The following is an 11,743-nucleotide window of genomic DNA, read 5'->3' on the forward strand; positions in this document are numbered from 1 at the left end:
ATGAATGCTTCAGCTTGTAGATTGGTAGACAGGATCATCTTCATTTCCAATACTCTATATTAGATAGGTGTTTACTGGTCCATAGCAGCAGCCCTGGGAATCGGCTTCCAGAAATGGGAGACAGAGCATCATTTATAGGCTAGTAATCTTACTTAAAACTATACAGTCTTATATTGACAACGATCCTGTTCACTGTTACATTCTTAACATCTAGAATAGTGTTTATCGTGTAGTCATAGATAGTTGTCAAATGAATGAATGAATGTAGTGCTTGCATTGTGATAGACCCCTAGCTTTACTTTTTGTACATCATTGCATTAAATTTACAACCTTAATGCCCTGCAGGGCATTAAGTATTACTGTTCCTATTTTACAAACAAGAAGATGAACTTCAGAAAGGTTAGGCAACTTGCCCAAGCTAGACACAGCTGTCTGATTCTAAAACTCCTATAGCAATGCACCACCATCCCATCTCACCTTCAGTCTTACAATCAAGAATAATTGATGAACCATTTGATACTGGCCCTTATGGCAACAAAATAATTACCTTAAATTATTCTAAAGTATCCTTTCAAGAAAGTCAAATTTTCCTATGTTTATTCATGCATTGAGGCAACAAGTATGTGTTAAGTACCTACTGCTATATGGCAAAGACATTGCCAGGTTCTGAGGTGGTATAGACAACGAAGCCTTGAGTCCCCTGTCCTTGGAGATCTGAAGATACCCGCACATAAGTTGAAAATCTTGATGCAGAGAGCTGAGCACCATTTTTAAGAGGTGCATAAGGTATTGCAAGCATGCAGAAGAAGGAGATCTATATCCCCCTTCCTTAAAAATGTCCCCCCAAAATGACATCAATTAAAGCAGCACAAGGCTGAAAGTACTCTGGTAGATTCTCAGGCAGAGATTTGATTGAGATTATCACATGATAATGCCTGTATCTGTGTGTTACCCTTAATGCCCCAGTCTCATCGGTCATTTCCAATTTTGGTAAATTGTCACTTATCCTTCTTCCAGTTTGAAAACTCTGTGTTATTTTTTTAAGGGTTAAAAACTCTGTGGTAAAATACTCGGTTCTCAGATACTTCGTTTTCTAATCTTTTGATCATGTTTGCTGTTCTCTCTATATCCATCACATTCATTTTAAATTATGGAGCCAAAACTTAAAATCATTCCCCTAAAAAGCACTGGAGCAATAATACATATCACATAAAAGAGGAACTCTCCTACTATTCTACTCTTGTTTATATATCCCAGGGTTATGTGGATAGATTTCTATTTGTGAAAGCAATTCTTGAATAACATATCATATTCTTGATATCCTATCGAGTCCCTTAAACTACACCAAGCACAATTTTCCTATTTCCTCTTTTCCTTTTTAATCACACTTCTCCAATCCCACCACAGCTTTTGGATTTTCCCTGTCTTTAGAAGTGTTCACATGTTGTGGGTTTTAGGTTCACTTCTAAGCAAATTAAAAGTAGTTGAAGAGACGAAACTAGCTAAAGCAATCACACAAATAATATGAAGATTCTAATTAAACAAGTCACTAATTCCAGTGTAATTTCTTCTTATTTGCAGTAAACAACCAAAAACATTTGTTTGTTTATACTAAAATATCCGCCCTACTTGATGGACCTTCCATTGTGTGTTTCCCATCATGATAGTCACAAAGCAAGAATGCGTTATGGGAGCTTACAGTTTTAAAAGACTGGAAACTATTTTGAAAAATGATTAAATTATGATTACTCCAACTGTCAGTAAAACACTTGAGATGTTTTTCATAGCTATAATAGTTAGCAGGAAATACAGAAATGCATCCCCATTCAACTCTTTCCTTAGGATTCATGTCTAATTTGTAATTGTAGTTCACTGAAACGCTAACAAAAAAGAAGATGGAGACAAAGACAAAAAGGAAAATTAAAGAAGAAAAAGAGAGAGAGAATGAGAGAGGGAGAGAAAACCAGAAATAAAATTATGATAAAAGCACTTTGTATTATTTAATGCTTCTGTCACATCCTGTGCTGCACATACAAATACACATTTATTTTAGGTGACAAAGTTAACAGCCAATATGTGATGATAGATGATAGGTAGTTAGATAGATAGGTAGATAGAAAGATAGATGGATGCCTAAATTATCTATATCCCAGATATTCTTCCAAATACTTTTCAGATATCTATTCATTTCATCTTCATAACTCAATCACTTTACTGTTGAAGAATTGGAGGTACAGAGAAGTTAACTAACTTCCCCAAGGATACACAGCAAATAAATGGCAGAATTAGGCTCAAGAGCAGCACTGCCCCATACAAATAAATTATGAGCCACCTATGTAGTTTTAAACTCTCTAGCAGTCACATTCAAAGAAGTAAAAAATAATGGATAAAATTAGTTTTTATGCATTTTATTTCACTTGCCCCATTCAAGATACTATTTCAACACGCAATTGATAAAAAATGAGATATTTACATTCTTTGATGCATATCAAATTTTCAAAATCCAGTATGTAGCTACATTTGTAGCATATCTCATTTGGGGGTAGAGTCACACTTTAAGATCTCAATAGGCAGGTGTGACAAGTAGCTGACATCTTACACAAGGAAGTTCTAGAGTCTGGACATTTTTTCACGCATGCTGTTGGCCAGTCTCAGTTTCATTTTGGGTATGTATATCCAACTTACATAAATATACATCAGTTCTAAATAGTAATGCAAGTATTTTATGTCTACTTTGACTTGAAAGGTACATGGTGGCCACACACTGAGAATTGAATGTTGCGTACATTTGAAGAGAATGGGAACCCGTTTCATGCAGATGAGCTCAGCCACTCACATTTCATCACATTCCTCAGTTCCACTCTGCAACATGAGGCCACCTTCTTTCTCCTTTTCCCACCATGATCCATTTCCTTCTGCGTGGGTGTGCAGCTTCTGCTCCACGTGGTTCTTCCAACCACCCCTCTTTCTCTGAGCTCTTCTTGGGTTTCAGTTGGTTCTTGCCGGCTCCCTAATATCTTTGAACTCTCCCGTGGTAATAACCTCTTATGTCTACCGCAGTCAGGTGCTTCTTTGGCCAGGGGGAGATGACATCTTTGGAGCCAGAGTCTCAGAGCTGAGAGCGTCCCAGAATACGGAAAGAGTGCATGGGGACAGAACCTGTCCGGGTGAAAAAAGTGCACTAGGCAGCTCTTTCTCTAGGTTTGGTACTTGGCCCTTTCTCTTTGATACCTCCCTTTTGTTGAGGTTTCTGACATTCTCCAGGGTCCCTCGTGAGTGGGTCCATGGGGGTTTCTTCTTTTCCTCTCATGTACCTACAAAGGGGAAACAAGGCTAAAGGAACATTTGGGACAGTCCTAGAAGATTAAAAGAAAAGGTCATAAAAGTGCAGCCTCGGGGAAGCTGAAAGGAAAGAGGAACACCCTCCCGCCTCCACATCTCTCTGACAGAAGCTTCTAGTGAGGGAGGTTATGGGCAGATGGTGTGCAAATCAGTGTTGGTTCTCTATAAGACAAGCTGAGAAACACCCTCTTCTCTCCAATCTTATGATGTCCTAAGTCTCCCAGGAGCAATTTTTACCCCAGCCAAGGACTTGGGGCCACCAAGGACAGCCTCGTCAATACTTGAACAATGGTTCAACATGAGGTGTCTCAATCCCACTTTACCTCAAAGTACTAGTGTGGAAGCTACTCATTTTCTGACTCCATCTCAAGCTTTTACCTGCAGCTTTCTTCATTTTGGTGAGGGTGGTGAAAGTTAGAGAAGACAACGACAGTGGCTGTTGATGGTGGCAGCTTACAAAATGTTTGGATATACTGCCCTCCTCCAGCCACCTCCAAACAATCCAACTTACCTGTAGAATACTCAAGCTTTTCCATGCAAATCCATGGGTATTTTTTAAATTCTTAAGTCTCTTAAGAGTATGATAAAATGTTAAGGAGGAAGAATATTAAGAGTCACACTAAATGTCAAATCCTGGCCCTAACTTGACCTTTTAAGAGTCATATGAGTTTGTCTCTCATTTTACAGGTGAAGAAACAGGCTCAGAGAGAGAAATGGCTGACTCCTGAACCCATGCTCTTAACTAGTTTCATGTGGTTTATTAGTGACAATGTATAATACCAGCTAGAATGTGAGGGCATGGAAATTAAGAATACTCACTTAATGACTTGCCCAATAATTTTGGAATATATTGTAGTATTGTTTAAACCTAACTGAACTTCTTTGCAAAGAATAAGTTATACAGAAAAATTTTTAAACATGCTTTTTCTCCCGGTAGTAGAAACCAACTAGTCGATTAAAAATAATTGATTGCTCTTTCTCTTCTTCTTTTCCTCAATTCCTTCTTTCTTTTCTTCCCTCTTTTCTGCCTCATTAAGCTTTAAGTATACATTTGATTAATATGTACAGGAAGGAGAGAAAAGAGGTAACATGGTGGTGAATGCACTGTAAGAAACAGATCTCCACAGACCTCTTACACACACATTCACATTTGTTACCAGATAGATTAGTTTCAGGGATCATACTCTCCCTGGTAGCCTCATATTCATCTGCTCATGCGACAATATCTGAACATTTACCGGGGACTGTTCCAGATGCTGCTCATAAGGGAATGAATTAAATAGGCAAAATCTAAGCCTTAGTGGAATATAGTATTCTGATGGAAAGAGGTAGAGTATGGTTACGGAGTAAAATAAATAAGGTAGTGAGTATCTGGGTAGGAGAGAGAGGATGAGTCTGTAAATTTAGATCGGGTGTTCAAAGAAGTCATCTCTGAATCAGAACATGAAGGCGAAGAAGCAAGCCACATGGATACCTAAGAGTAGCATTGCAGACAGAAAAGCAAGTATATGGGTTTTGAGGCAGCAGCATGTGGCACGCAGGAGCAGGGAGGTCAGGGAACTTGAGTGGAATGAATGGTGGAAACCTTTAGATGCCTAGATAAGAATCTGATTTTGACCCTAAATGCACTGGACAGTCATTATAAGGCCTTGAACAGAGGAATGAGATTGTCCTCACTGTTTTAATAGGATTATTCTCACCGCTATATTGAAAACACATTTAAGTGGGGTCAAGAATAAAAATAGAAGAACACTTAGTAGACTGTGACAAATCATCTACTCAGGAAATGATGTGGCTTTGACCAGAGCATTAGTGGGGAGATGGAAAGAGGTCAGATTCTGAATTTATTTTGAAGGGAGAGTCAACAGATGTATTGGAAGATTGGATATGGGGAATAAGAGAAAGAAAGACTCTGCTTTGAGCAAATATGTGAATGGAACTATCATTTTTTTAAATAAGGAAAAATATAGGAGAAGCAGGTTTGTTGGGGTTCAGGAACTCTGATAGGGCATGTTAAGTCCAAAATACTTTTAAGCACCTAAGTCAATATGAGGCTGACATTCAGAGGAAGGGTGAAAAGTAGGAATTTAATTTGTGAGTCATCAGAATATAGATGGCATTTAATCCCATGAGCCAAGATAAGATCACCCAGGGAGTGAATATAAATAAAAAAGGGAAATGGTCCAAAAACTGAATCCTGGGTAACTGCAACATTTGTAAGAAAGGAAGGTAGAAGGGGAGAGGGGGAGGGAGAGAGGGAGGGAAGGAGGCAGGGACAGAAGGAGGGGGAGAGAGAGAGAGAGAGACAGAGGGAAGGAGGGAGAGAGGAAGGAAAGAAGGGAAAGAAAGAAAGAAAGAAAGAAAGAAAGAAAGAAAGAAAGAGACAAGGAAGGAGGGAAGGAAAAGAAACAAAGAAAGAAAGAAAGAAAGAAAGAAAGAAAGAAAGAAGAAAGAAAAAGAAAGGGACAAGGAAGGAAGGGAAAGAAAGAAGAAAGAGAGAGAGACAAGGAAGGAAGGAAGGAAGGAAGGAAGGGGAAGGAAAATAAGAAGAAGCCAAATAAAGAAAAAGAGACTGAATGGGAGCATCCAGAAGTAGAAAAAAAATTAAAAATGTTGGTGTCCAAGGTATGTAAAAGAAGTATTTCAAGACATTCAACTATGAGAGCATCTGGGTAGCTCAGTCAGTTAAGCATCCGACTTTGGTTCATTTAAGGATCTTGGGATTTGTGGGTTCGAGCCCCGCATCGGGCTCTGTGCTGACAGCTCAGAGGCTGGAATCTGCTTTGGATTCTGTATTTCCCTCTCTCTCTGCCCCTCCCATGCCTATTCTTTCTGTCTTTCTCAGTCTCTCTCTCTTTCTCTCAAAAAAAATTAAATAAATAAACAAGCATTAAAAAAAATTTTTTAAAGAAAACATCCACTAAGAGTAATGGGATGGAGTAAAAGAAACTCCAAAGATGCCCATGCCTACCTATCAGAACAACATGGTTATTTTATCCTTAATCTGTTTGAATAAACACCCACATACTCCAGTGAAACGTACTATACCAGTATGTGGTAGAAGAGAGAGCTAGTGGGGAAGGGGGACAATTACACAACAATCTCAGAACTTCCTCAGACTAGAACTATCCAGATTTCCCAGAGAATCCATGTTGAGAAGTAGCATGAGCTTCACTAGAAATGGGGAAGCCATTTAACGTGGCATAATATTGTGCTCTGTAGAAGCACCCAGGCTAAGTCTTAGAGTTTTGCTTAACGATTGAAGTTGACAGCTTTGAAATACCTGGAAGCCCCAGGCCTTCAGGAAAGCAGGGGCTAATCTACTTTTCATTATTAATCAGATTCAGGGGCTAAACCGAAATGGGCAAAAGAGAGAAGGATCATATGATTAGTTGAAATATGCCGAGGTGATGATACAATGGATAATAAGAGGAAGTCTGAGTAGAAATGAAACGTCAAATAAGAAAAACCAAAAAAAATATGTATATATACTGAACACTTGCTAAATGTATAATTACCGCTATTCAAAATGTTTGATATTAAATTTTTTCCAGGTTAAGTGCAAGTAAAAATAAGAAGCATTTCACTGTAATCCTTCACTTTAATTCAACATTTAAAACTTTTCCGAAGGGCACAGATTTTGTTTTTAAGATTTTGTCATTTTTAATATATTTTTTTCATTTTTCACTAATAAAAAATAAGTATGAAAGTATTTAGAAAAAGTCATCAAAGAACAGTGACCTAAATATGTACTATACTGATTTTACACTTCCTTTTCACAAAGTTACTATGAGTGATATATCCATTTCTGTACTTCATCTGAAAAGCCTAATTCCTTCCATTCCTTGGAATTTTTATAAAAATGTTTAGCTAGTTACTTAATCTATCTTTGAAAATAATATTCGCTAATAAAATAAAATAATATAATATAATATAATATAATATAATAATAAGTAATAGTATCAGTAAATTGTGTTTCTTATATGGTCACTCATAAAAATCAACAATGTTAATATTCCATTAACATAGAAACCCCAAATGATTTATACCACTCAAATTAAAGAAAATTCTGTTATTTGGTTTAATTTCTAAGTATAAAAGAATAAAAAAAGAATATAATAAACCATAAGACCAGAGCAAGTGGTCCCAAATAAACAGAATAGGAAGAAGTCTAGTTGCTTAAAATGAGCATTCCTGGGATGCCTGGGTGGGTCCATTGTTCAGGCATTAGATTCTTGATTTTGGTGCAGTTTATGATCCCAGCATCATGGGTTTAAGCCTCACGTCAGGCTCTGCCCTCAGCATGGAGGCTGCTTAAAATTTTCTCTCTCCCTCTGCTCCCTCTCCCCCACTCGTGCTCTCTCTCTCTCTCTCTCATAAATAAAAAAAAATTAAATTAAAAATAGATAAATAAATTAAATTAAAAAAAAAAAAAGCATTCCTGAGGGGGAATCATTAACAAGCAAGACCTTGGTTAAGCCAAATAAATCTCACCTTGTTTTGATATTTTTATTATCAACTGTTTGAGCATCTAGCATTTTAATTGATTTGTATTTTAATAGTTTTTTATACAGAGGGAAAAGCCAACAGATATTCCTTATTTTCTGTTTATATTTTTCATCAAGAAAAATGAAATATGGAAGGAAAGTTTTTCTGAGAATAGAAAGAGCACTGTGCAGCAGGAAGATGATTGACCTTGAGATCAGTTCGGTCCTTCCACTTAGGAACTCTGACCTTGGGCCTGTTATTCATATTTTCTAAGCCAAAGTTTCTCAACCATTAGTCTTGCTTATTTGATAGAAGCTTTGGCCTCTCTATTGGTAAAGTCAATGTGATGTGTGATAACAATACCTGTGGCCAGTGCTACTGTGAGAATCAAATGAGCTAATGTATGGAAATATGCATTATAAATTGTAAACTATTAAACCCAGTTTTGAAACACAGTTGTACTTTATTAGTGAATACAAAAAGAAATGCTTGTCCACTGATACCTCAATGCTACAAAACCTTAAAAGCACAACTCAAAATCCAGGTCATTAGCAGATAAATTTTTTCAAAATATGATTATCCTTAAAGTGTAAATTTTATCAATAAATAGACATATCAGGAATTAGCTTTGCTTTAAAAAAGGGAATAATTCAGTTATAGTAAGTTAATAACATGTAGTAATAATATAATAATAATACAGTAAATAAATATGATAAAAAAATAACCCATTGCTTGCATGATAAAGTTTAAATTCCATTGCCAGGCATCTGACTCTATCTACCACTATACTGCCCACTTCTCCTTGACTTCACCTTCTCATTTCTTTTGCAATTTAGATTGTAATCTTCTGTTCAGGATGGCTTTATCTCTACGGAACACCCTGGTAATACAATTTCAAACCCACACATTTTTACTTGTTTTTTTCTTTTCACCTAGAGCCCAGAATGGAAAAGTAGCTTCCTTTCCATTTTTCTCTGTTATAGGTGGTTTTTTCCATCCCTCCTTTTCATTAGGAGGGTAATCCTTTGTGGGTCAAGAGAAAACAGAATCCATTCTAACTCCCTACTTTGAGTTATGCCCTAAGTCTTTATCTCCTCAATAGACACTCTCGGATATTCCACTTTGCATCTTTTCGTCAATAGAGATTATGCAATGTCCTGTCTATATTTTTGTGCCCAGCGGAGACATTTCCATTAAATAAAAGAAGAAAAAACTTCCACCATGAAATTAAAAATTGTGTGTTTTGATCACAAAGAAAACATGATTAAAATTTTCTGCCATTGATATGCTTACTGAGCATAACAGACATTTAGAAGGGGGTCTAACAATATTATTGTATTAGCAGCAACTACCAACAGGTGATTCTTTTGTTCCATTGAAGATCTAGGTTATTGAAAATTGTCATGACTGTTATCTGACATTACATGCAGGATTCTGATAGGAGTATGAGAACTTTGTCAGACTAAAACTTTTTTTGTTTTTATTTTTTGAGAGCTAGCATGCATATGCACACGAGTGGGAGAGGAGCAGAGGGAGACGGAGGGAGAGAATCTTAAGCAGGCTCCAAGCTCAGTGTGGAGCCCAACCCAGGGCTCATTCCCATGACTATGAAATCATGACCTGACTTGAAATCAAGAGTCCAATGCTTACCCAACCAATTTAACCCAGGCACCCTTGTCAGACTGAAATTTAATCAAGGTATTGCTGAGTTACAAGTGATTGAATTTGTTAGTAGTACAATTAGTCCCAGTGTGAATCACAGATGTACATTTCCTGGTGGTAGGGGCAGGAAGTGATGTTAAGTATCTTTTGCATTTCACATAATATATATTTTCGGTTCTAAGCAGATGTCTGAAAGTATAATGTCCTCTAAGATGACTTAAGATACATGCAGATTCATATGATATTATTTCTGCAAACTGATTCTAATGAAAAAAAATTAAGCCCACGGGAAAGGAATAAAACTAGGCCAGGCACGTGTTCATTGTGGACGCGGGAAGACGTTGCTGGTGAGAATTTCATTAAGTACCTTGTTCAGATTATGACAGTCATATCTGTCTCTTCAAGCTTTTAGGAAACGTTGTAGTTTCCTATGCCACATGAAGGATTACTTTTGTCACAAAATCCTTCCTACCTAACTCCACTCTAGTAATCTTACTCCATCTGAAGTATCCTTTCTCAGTAATTCAAGATTGGCCCTCGTTCAGGGAAATGCAGGCAGAAAATAGTTAATAAATTCTGTTAATACAAAAGTAAAGCAGGTTTCTTATCATAATCGCCACATACCTATTCACAGAAATCATTGAAAACCTCCATTCTCTCTGCTACTAAAAGAATCCTAACTGATGCCTAAGACAAGCCCAACCTGAAGGTAACGAACTCCAGTTTGCCTTCACATGTGCTCCTATGAGTTGAAATATGTTTTCCAGACCCGTATTTGTTCAAATATCTGTTTATTCCAGCTACACCAATCATTGTAACTATGCAATAAAAATTAGACTTTATAAACTGATTACATATGAATGCAAAAAGAAAGGCATTCCTGTGAAAAAGAGCTGTTCCTTTCAGAAAGATTTGCTAAAAACGACGTACACATAACATTGTGCTACAGGCATGGACAACGAGATAACTCTAGAGTATCAGGGGAAAGTTATCATTAAAACCTTAAAAGATTTAGCTCTCAGATTATTTTACAATTATTTTTAAATCCATGCGCCTCTTGAAAGAAATTTGACCTGGTGTTTATAAGTGAAGCAACAGAGGCGTAGTTAATGGAAGTAACAATATGTGAAATTCCAATCTACAGACCATTTCAGGAAAAAGAAAAGCCTTGGCCATAAGTCAACATATTAGCTTTTCATTCTTATATAACAATTTTAGATACATATGAATGATATTTCATAGTTTTCCATTTTGATTAACATTCTCACTTGTTCCAATCACTACTGGATTGAATCAAATCAAGGTGGATTTCACTGTACTTACTATGTTAGGACAACACCCAGTATAAGCACTGAGTAATATAAAATGCATGTTTAATTTATTTTAATTTAACCTCAAAACCTACAGTTATAATTTCCCTTTATCCTGATTTTGTCACCACACTGAGATCTCCCTGAAACTCTAGCATATAGCATTACTAACTAAAAAGCACTCAATGCCCCAAAGAAATCTTTTCATTATTATCACCTGAGGCCTACAAAACGAAAAGAATAGATTCCTAGTCTATTTTGTGTGCACAAAGCCAGGACATCTCCTTCTTAGCAAAAAGTTAATAAATTTACCCAAAACAGAAAATGTACCCGTAGAAACAAGTAAAACAAAAAAACCTCTAAAACCAGAACTGCATGGACAAGAACAAAGAAAGGTCTTTCAACTTGAAAGAAAAATTTTGTGGGGCGCCTGCATGGCTCAGTCTGTTTAGCATCCAACTTTGGTTCAGGTCATGATCTCATGATTCATGAGTTCGAGCCCTGCATCGGGATCTGCTGACCTCTCGGAGCCTGGAGCCTGCTTTGGATTCTGTGTCTCCCTCTCTCTCTCTGCCCCTCCCCCACTCGCCTCCCTTTCTCTCCCTCTCTCAAAAATGAATAAACATTTAAAAAAAAAAAGAAAAAAAATCACAAATAAGTCAATATTTCTTGGAAGAAAGAAGCTAATCTGCCAAAAGTTATCTTACTTGTTTTTTTTATAAGTAGACTCAATACCCCATGAAAATCTTATTTTGTATAGAAGACTGAAGTTAGCTGAAATGACAAGTTTTCAGCTTCCTCATTTTGACTGAACTTGTTTTTCTGGATTCCACCCTTGGGCTCTCCTTGGGGCCCAGCTATCTGGCCCAATCAGGCCATTTGGGAACAAACACCTGTGTTTAGAACTCGCTGTTGACACAACAATCTGAGTTATGTGGTGA

Source organism: Leopardus geoffroyi, chromosome C3, assembly GCF_018350155.1.
Source record: "Leopardus geoffroyi isolate Oge1 chromosome C3, O.geoffroyi_Oge1_pat1.0, whole genome shotgun sequence".
NCBI lineage: Eukaryota > Metazoa > Chordata > Mammalia > Carnivora > Felidae > Leopardus > Leopardus geoffroyi.